Here is a 10,058-nt window from a genome sequence, read left to right on the forward strand (position 1 = left end):
GCTGATTGGTGAATATACACAGTCAGCTCCTGAATTACTGGCAACTTTGGTATATATGAGTGGTTAATTAGCTTAATCTCACACTAAAGATTTGAGAGAAATATAATCTAGAGGTTGTGACCCCCATATAAAGCAATAAAAATGGACAATTTTTTCTGTTCATTTACCCCCACTAATTCCTCAACCATACTGAAAGGCTTTGACTCAGTGGATCAGCAGAATGCAAGAAAACGAACTTGAAAATACACTGAAACATTTACTGAAAACCAAGGAGAAACCAAAATGCCAAGCCTTGGGGTTGCACAACATTCATAATGTCCATTTGGTGTTCTTTTGCCCAACATGTTTGCTGTAATTGAAGTAAATTTTTTAAGATAATAAAAATCCATTATCAAATATATATTTTTAACAAAAACACATCGCAGTTATTATCTGTGCATTTTGTACTTTGTGCTACCTCCCTTTGCCAACATACAAGCACTTAGTCTTCTATAATGCATGATGAGATTAAAGAATACAGAGCAAGCAATTTGAGACCACTCCTCAATATAAAAACTCTCCACATCCTCCAGGGCCCTCTCTTGTGCACTCTCCTCACTCTCACACCACTTAGGTTCAGGTCCAGGGATTGGAATGGACATGTCAGAAACTTGATTCTGTGGTCATTTAACCATTTTGGTTTGAATTTGGATGTATACTATAGATCAGTGGTCACCAACCCTGTTCCTGGAGATCTACCTTCCTGAAGACTTTAGCTTCAACCATAATCGTGCCCACCTGACCATCTAATAATTGCCTTAAGAAGTTCTTGATCAACTAAAACAGGTGTGTTAGATTTTGGTTGGAAATGAAACCTGCAGCAAGGTAGATCTCAGAGAAGAGGGTTGGTGACCACTTCTATAGATCATTGTCTTTCTGGAAGATCCAAGCATGATTGAGTTGTAACCTCTTGGCAGAGGTAGCCAGATTTTCATTTAAAATCTCTTGGAACCTTGTTGGAATCCATGATGCCTGGTGGAGTCTTTTCTGAGTAACAATCCTTATTTCAGTGTTTCTTGCCACAAAGTGCTATTTTTGTCTCATCAGACCAGACAACCTGGTTTCAATCAAAGTTCCAGTAAGAATCTGAAGACCGGGTGATTATGTTTGTGGTTAGATGAAAGAAAAGACATTTTCTCTGGCACACCTTCCAAAGAGTTTGTTGGCATGAATGTGTTGTAATTGTAGGTTCAGAGACTTTGGTAACCCCCTAGATAATACCACTTTCTGCATGACTTATAAGGAAATGTACTATTGCAGGGTTCTACATAGAATCTTTAAGGGTTTGCCCAATGAACAAAACCTTAATACTTCCAGATTTAAGCTTTTCTCCCAGCCACTGACATTTACGGTCCTTCATATCTGGTCTGTGGTGGTTGTATTGTGGTCTATGTCCATTAATGTTTGGGACAGAGGGGCAGAAAAACAAATGCGTAGCACTAAATCATCTCCAGTCAGTAACTGTACACCACCAGCGTGAGCTTTATGGTTGGTGTACCTGCTAATGAGTGTAGCTACAATGTAGGCGCAGCTAATAAAGTAGCAACTCAATGTTTTAAAGGAAAAAAAAAATCCACCCTCAATGACTTGTGTATCAATATTTATAATCAATACATGACCTTCAGTTGTTCAAAAGATTTATTTTATGATTAAATTCTGAGCTAATTTTTTTGGTCTAAACTTCTTTCATTGACATGTTTTCACTTTAGTTAATGGTTTCTTACATTACCCACAGTGCTATTCAACCACCTGCTGATAGTGGTGCAGTGGGATTTAACCCTCAATCTATCTCTACTTAAACACAGTGATGCAGCGGTGCTTTAGTCCTTTAGTCTCTCTGGCTCTCTCAGCTCCTCATCTGTACACTCTGCTCCAACTGATCAGCTTCAAAAGCGTCAACTTTCATACTAATGCCACCATCAACACTATCACACTCATCATCTCGTAGATCGTTAACTAGCTGACCTGGTTCTCTGCCATAGCTCCATTGCATTCTGGGACTTTGAGTCCAACGTTTGCACCAACACCGCCACTACATCTACGCTGCATTTCTCACTGATATGAAATTAAACATCGTTGGAAAATGTTAAACGGGAAAAGAAGCTCTTGCTCTTTTTTCCCCCGTGACCTCAACGCATCACACAACCACAATCTTCACACAGGAATAACGAAAATACTGCCCCAACCAATAGATCAGCACCAGATCCAATAAACACATCAGAAATATTTCAATATAAACAGATTTCATGTGTTTCAGGGTGGAGTTTTCCTTGAAGTAGTCTGTGTATGCAGGGGCAGGGAGGAGACTCCAAATGGCTTTCTGTGGAACTAGAAAGCAGAGGTCCTACTTCATACCCTACAGTGAAGGTATGTAAGGGGGCTGGATGATGGGGTGATTTGGGATGGAGCCGGTATCAGAGGGCGTTTCCGGTGTGCTCAGGAAAAGTGATACAGCAGGATCATTCACAAAATCTCCTCCATATGAACATATGAACTGGGTTAATTCATGAACTGAACTGTTCATTAAACCCATTTAATACTACTACTACTACTACTAATGATAATAATAATAATAATATGAAAGAGCAGACATCTCTGAGAGCATTTAAGAGTTTAGTTTCTCATCATGCAGCATTAAACAAGCATGTCTGATATATTTTTTGCATATTATACGTCAAATAAAGTATGAAGGTATGATTGATGTCCTCACCTTTCCCTTGCACTCCTCTGCTGTAAGCTCTCCAGCCAGGTGAAGCGCCTGCGCTGTGCGTTTCCTCCTCACACCACTCTTTTACTCAAATATAAGCTGCACAAGTGCTCCAGAAAACCTAACAGACTGTAAAAGAGGGCTCACGTCAGACAGTATGTAAAGAAACCAGTGTAAATAGTCCAGCGATCTTGTTTTATTTGCGTCTGCTGATCCACCTCCCCTGCGCTCCTGCGCTGTCAGCGTGTTGTGTTAGGACTGGAGCTTCTCCTCAGCCATAGTAACCCATAGTAGTAGGTAATGGGCGGGGCTTCGGTTAAATGGGCAGGGATTAACATGGTGCGGTCCACACGGAATCCTTGTTGAGCCAGTAGTGGGCGGGGTTTGGGATTTAGTTGTCCAATTGTGCTCTCTGGTGACGGAGCATCAGTGGAAAGGAATCAGCAGAAAAAGCTCTGGAGGGGATTTAAATCCAACGAATTGTAAAGTTTTTATGAAAGAAATAAAATTTTACATTGATATTATATCACCATCTACAAACAAAAAAATCTTTAAAACTTTGGAAGTCTGCTCAGAGTATAATGTTTTTGCTGTTGTTTAAACCATTAGTAAGTTTATTTATTTATTTTATTTATTTATTTATTTATTTATTCTCCTTTTCATAAATAATATTTTTTTAATCATTGCTGTTTAATGTATGTTTGAGGTTTATTAAAGGAATGCACCACTCTGATCTGTACTTGTTGCTTAAATGTATTATTTAAAAACAAAATTAAAAAGGTGATTTTAAATCCCCTTATTTTAATTATTATAGTCAAATATTCTTTGCAAGATTCATAGTAATTGTCATAGATTTAAAATTAATTCCTTAAGGATTATATGTTGTTTTATCAGCAATACATTGGCTATTATTATTATTATTATTATTATTATTATTATTATTATTATTATTATCATTAGTTAATTCATCTTCAGTAACCACTTCATCCTAGTCAGAGTGGTGTTGGATCCGGAGTCTATCCCAGAAAAACTGGGGGCTATTTGGGAACACACCCTGGATGTCACACACACATCCACACACTCATTCAAACCTAGGGCCAATTTAGAGTCACCAGTCCACCTACTTGGATGTTTTTGAGAGGTGAGAGATAACTGGAGAACTGAAGGAGACCCATGCAGACATGGGGAGAACATGCGAAACGCCACACAGACGGGAACTTGAGCTCAGGATCGAATCGGGGACCTGAATCAATATGGGTGTGTTAGAGCAGGGAAAAGATCAAGTATCCCTCAGTGCAGAACCAGTGAAGAAGTCCAGGGGGTGGAGTCAGACCTGATCCAGTTCCTCCAACCTGGGTGGAGCTGAAACAAAAGCCTAAGGCGTGGAGACAAGTCAGTGTGTTTCAGGCTGGATTAGTGTGTTGTTGATAAGTATGGTGTTCCATGTTGACGAGAGTCTTATGTTTTAGGGGTTAGGATTAGGGTTATAGGAGGTCCAGCTCCACCCCTTGGACTTTTGGTCCCACGGTTGAGAGCCACTGAATTATATTGTCCATCTCATGAGATTTCACACACTGACAGCCTGTATCACCATTATCACCACATGTCCTGTGACATTTCAGGTCTTGCTGTGATAAAGAGAACCCCTACTCACCACTACAGTGAGCACTTAATACCAGAGCCCAGCTGCTCTGTCAACTGTGAACTTCCCTTCTGGATAATCAGGAACAGCGGGGGGAAACAGCAGGACATGGGGGTGGATTTGGGATTATAGAGTTGAGGAAACAACATTGGGAGCCACATGGTTATATGACATTCAGAAGATGACAGTGGGACTCATTTATCAAGCTGGGTACTAATGAATCTAGCCGTAAATCATTGTCCATGATTCAAGAATTCATGAAAATTTAGACAAACGTTCATATCCTATGAGAGCTCCTGAGCTTTGTGCTGACAGAAGAGCACAAAAATTGGCATAAAGCATGTGTGTTGTAGACATTACATGTATTCAGAACAGATACTGTACATACATAGAGTAGATGTAAGATTCTATAGATTTTCAATACCTCACAATAAATTTCAGTCTAAGGTCCACATTCACTTTCTAGAAATAAAATACAGACTTGACCCATTCGGGATGTGGTCAACTAAATAATATCACACGTACCTTATCCATTAATAAACTGGCAGGTGAAAATCCTTAATGCATAAACACTGATGATTTTCTGTGTAGATAACATGCACTGTGTAGTTACTCAAGGCTGTCCCTTGTATTTATATAAAAACATAGCTTTGTACAGTACTCTAGTCTTTTGCTATTTGCACTGTGTGTTATCATGGTACAGAGACATGGTGCCCTGGCTCTCGAGCCATCATATTTCAGCCACAGTTAATATATATATTGAGGCTACAAGTTTATATATTGAAGCTACAACATAATACATTGAGGCCAGGAGTTAATATTTCAAAGCCACAAACTAGGCCATAAGTATCTCATGGCCACTAATTATTATGTTGTGGCTACAAGATACCAAATTCATGGCCACGAATTGTGTAACCTAAGCCTTAAGACTTAATATGCAATAGGGATATCAGACTATTTGGTGGGAATGAACAAAAAGCTCTACTGGCTTTGAGAATTTCTTAAGGAGGTGTGAGTTAATGGTATATCCATGTTGCAATGCCTGTGACTGCAGTATGTTGTCGTGCACCATTCCAAGATTGAACTAAAGTGTAATATAATCAGTCATCTCCCTGCTTAGGTTCCTGTGGACACCATAATCTAATTCTCTTGATTTCTCTGTCTCACTTGTTTTAAAATGTAATAGTTGACATGAGTTAAGTACTTCTCAAAAAGCTTATGTCATGGCCTCAATATATTAATTCATGGCCGCACCTTATGAAAAATGAAAACCACCATGTCAGTGTGACAATAAGAAATTCATTTGTATGCCTTTTATAAACTCTTTGCATAACTGACATCACATAATTGGGGCTACAAATTGACACTGGCAGGGTTGGCCTACTCTATGTCCAGAGACAAGTCTGGACCGATGTCTCAACAATCTATGTTCCAATGTTGCCATCTAGTGATGATTCACACAATGAAAAACCTTTCCACCAGTTGAGTAAATTTGCCTCCCACCACTAGAGGACAGTGCACTCCACTATAAAAGATACAGTACATACAATAAATAAATAAGTAAATAAATAAATAGCATTGCACATACAACTGCGCGTATCTGCACTTTATTCCACATACAGTTCATATTTTTTCTGACATATATCTTTTATACTAGATTTTTATATTTTTCTACTTATATATACTTTTATATACAGTATTTTTCACTGCATGTCGTACTGTGTATGGTTGTGTGTGACCAATGAAATTTGAATATATATATATATATATATATATATATATATATATATATATATATATATATATATATATATATATATATATGTATATATATATATATATACACACTGATCGGCCACAATATTATGACCACTGACAGGTGAAGTGAATAATATTGATTATCTCGTTACAATAGCACCTGTCAAGGGTTGAGATATATTAGGCAGCAAGTGAACAGTCGATTCTCGAGGTTGATGTGTAGGAAACAGGAAAAATGGGCAAGTAAGGATTAAGGTGTTTGGGGCTGTGTAGCCACAGACCTGTCGGAGTGCCCATGCTGACCTCTGTCCACTGGTAAAAGTGCCTACAATGGACAGGTGAGCATCAGAACTGGACCAGGTGGCCTGGTCCAATAAATCACATTTTCTTTTACATCATGTGGAAGGCCGGGTGCGTGTGCATCATTTACCTGGGGAAGAGATGGCACCAGCATGCACTATGGGAAGAACACAAGCTGGCGGAGGCAGTGTGATGCTCTGGGCAATGTTCTGCTGGGAAACTTTGGGTCCTGACATTCATGTGGATGCTGTTTTGCCACATACCACCTACCGAAACATTGTTGCAGACCAGGTACACCCCTTCATGGCAACGTTATTCCCTAATGGAAGTGACCTCTTTCGGCAGGATAATGCGCCCTGCCACACTGTAAAAATTGTTCAGGAATGGTTTGAGGAACATGACAAAGGTGTTGTTCAAGGTGTTGACTTGGCCTCCAAATTCCCCAGATCTCAGTCTTTGTGCCAGATACCACAGCACACCTTCAGGGATCTAGTGGAGTCCATGCCTCGACGGGTCAGGGCTGTTTTGGCAGCAAAAGGGGGACCAACACAATATTAGGCAATGTTATGGCTGATATATATATAGTGTATATATATATATATATATATATATATATATATATATATATATATATATATATATATACACATATAATCTTCAGAAGTACAAGCAAACAGTGTGTACATGGATTTCAATATACCACAGCCATCTGCACAATGCCAAAAAAAAATGTGTGTTAAAAAACACACATAGTATATTACATCATGTGATGTAGTAATAGGTGTAGTGATGTTGAATTCTTGATTCTGATTAGTCAGAAGGTGTTGATTCATTTTCTTTAACAGCAGCTGCAAATCACAAGTTTTTTAATACAATATAATTTCTCATAACAGCTCACTCACAGGGGCTTGTATGTCGAACAATCTATGAAGTCTATATATCAGTAACAAAATATATATATATATATAATCATTGACATGGTGAAGTTTAGGTTTGAAGATCTATTTAAAAATTCTAGGAGTCTCCAGTGTCATTGCTTTGTAACTTTGGGAAAGTTGTTAGGATGGAGGACTTCTCATTAACATGACAAGCTGCACTTTTTTGTGTTTTTAACTTCAAGAGAGAGGAAAATATAGAGGCTGGTGAGGAAATGACTGTTTATAGCTGCTATAACTTAAGTGATAACAGGAACTCACCTTATAAATGGATTAAAGTATGACATTCGTTCCTCTTCTTTTGGCTGCTCCTGTTAGAAGTCGCCACAGTGGATCACTGGTCCGCATATTTGATTTGGCACAGTTTTTACCCCAGATGCCCTTCCTGATGCAACCCTCCCTGATTTTATCCAGGCTTGGGACCAGCACTGCAAGTGCACTGTCTTGTGCAACCCCAGGCTGGGAATTGAACCTGGGCTGCAGCGGTGAAAGCGCTGAGGCCTAACCACTAGTCCTCCAGGGACCCTAAAGTATGACATCATTATTTAATGAAAAAAAAAATTAATTGCTATGGTATAGAGGGAATAAAACACTTTGGGACATGCTGTTACAGGAAAAATAATCAACTTTCAGGATGGTAGTAGTAACTCTCCTTCATCACAGCAGCCTGTCATAGACTATTTTTCTATAACAGAAAACCACAAAGTGTTTTAATCCTTAATTAACGCAAACTGTTTGTTGTCATATGTAGCACAGGCGGTGGTCAAAAAATCTAAATCCAGCAGTGTAGCTGTAGTGACAGCATATAGATATTACACATGATAGTTTTTTTTCCCCACAACAATAATGATAAAACTAGGAGGGTGTTGCTAATTAACATTTTATTTAGTGTGTGATTAGATTCAGTTATCTTTGCATAATTACACAGAGCTCATTTCATTACATTTTCTAGAAGTACTCTCAGAATACATAGTGAATTCTGCAAAACTAATAAAATATGCAGAGAAAACTATCCGACATTTCAGGAGTTTACTTCCTCCTCGTTTTTCAGTATAGAAACACCGTGCTTTTCACTGCATTTCCAAAAAAATGCAATTCAGCAGAAAGTTACATCAGAATATTCACCAGCATAACATTGCTCATGTCTTTCATCATGCTGTGTGCAGCCCCTCTACGCTTGCAACTCCCCCTTAGCTGAAAGAATTCATTGTACTATAGTCTATACACTTTATGAACACACATATACAGGCATCTTTTAAACACTGAAACAGATTAAATGTAGGTTAAATACGGCACTGAAACAGTTTAGTGCTGTTTCACAAACGCACTTGCAGAAGAGAGTGGCTTAGCTGGAATGAGGTGTTGTTTGCCAAGCAGTAGTTCGGGAGAATCAGCAGCAATGCTGTGTGTGTTTGAAAAGCATAGACCACACACACACACACACACACACACACCCACACACACACACCAGCAGGTTTACAGGAGAGCGACTGCAATCACCCCCGACTCCAACAGAGCGCCACAGAAAAAAATGAAGGGGTGTGTGTGTGTGTGTGTACTGTATGCGATGCTGCTACAAGAAAAGTCGAATTAATAAAATCAATTAGAAATGCTATCATCATTATACACACACACACACACACGGCAGTGAGTTCACAGGAGAGCAACTGCAATCACCCCCGACTCCAACAGAGCACCACAGACAAAAATGAAGGGGTGTGTGTGTGTGTGTGTGTGTGTCTATGTATGTGGTGATGATGATATCAGTTCTAACTGATTTTATCAGTTCTACTTTTCCTGTAGCAGCATCACATACATTATAATATCTATGCAGTATAATGTATCTATATAAAATATCTATGCTGTATGATGGAGCAGCAGTGGCTTTAGACTACTGAGCAGAAGGTTGTGAGTTTAAATCCCAGAATTGCTGAGCTCTTGTGGATCTTTGACCAAGACCCATGACCCTAAACTGCTCAGTTGTGTCCTGTCTCAGTTGCTTTGGATAAAAGTGTTCTCCAAATGAAATAAAAATAAGGCATTTTAATTTTGTTTAAATAATAGTGAAAGAAAATATGAAAAAAAAAAAACGTTTGTTATATTAGGTGAAAGAAAGAAAGTCTTAAATAAGAGAACTGCCTATATTAAAATGAACTTTAATTAAAGAAAACAAAAAGGAAGGAATAAATAATTTTTTTTCCAAAAAATAGAAAAATTATATTAAAATGGATAATATTAAAAAAAATCAGAAAGAAAGAAAGAAAGAAACAAACAAACAAACAAACAAAATAATGAAGGATGGAAATAAATAAAAATAATCATATTAAAACTAAAGAAAGAAAGAAAGAAAGAAAGTGGTCAAAAAATCTAAATCCAGCAGTGTAGCTGTAGTGATAGCATATAGATATTACACATGATGGTTTTTTCCCACAACAATAATGATAAAACTAGGAGGGTGTTGTTAATTAACATTTTATTTAGTGTGTGATTAGATTCAGTTATCTTTGCTTAATTACACAGAGCTCATTTCATTACATTTTCTAGAAGTACTCTCAGAATACATAGTGAATTCTGCAAAACTAATAAAATGTGCAGATAAAACTATCCGACATTTCAGGAGTTTACTTCCTCCTCGTTTTTCAGTATAGAAACACCGTGCTTTTCACTGCATTTCCAG

At 38.1% G+C, this 10,058-nt stretch overlaps 1 protein-coding gene across 5 annotated transcripts in view; it reads right to left on the reverse strand.

Annotated features, from left to right (window-relative positions):
• The window catches only part of gdpd5b (glycerophosphodiester phosphodiesterase domain containing 5b), a 60,787-nt gene extending 57,762 nt beyond the window's left edge, over positions 1-3,025 (reverse strand). For 3 of the 5 annotated variants that reach the window (XR_004579495.2, XR_004579494.2, XM_034310578.2), the window contains exon 1: positions 2,750-3,024. The gene's annotated coding sequence lies outside the window, so the exon portion shown is untranslated. Of the gene's footprint in view, positions 1-2,749 lie in introns of all 5 variants that reach the window. The other 2 variants (XM_034310576.2, XM_034310577.2) reach the window with 1 other exon arrangement.
• Between the last annotated feature and the right edge of the window lie 7,033 nt (positions 3,026-10,058).

The sequence above is a fragment of the Pangasianodon hypophthalmus genome, chromosome 14, assembly GCF_027358585.1.
Source record: "Pangasianodon hypophthalmus isolate fPanHyp1 chromosome 14, fPanHyp1.pri, whole genome shotgun sequence".
Taxonomy (NCBI): Eukaryota; Metazoa; Chordata; class Actinopteri; order Siluriformes; family Pangasiidae; genus Pangasianodon; species Pangasianodon hypophthalmus.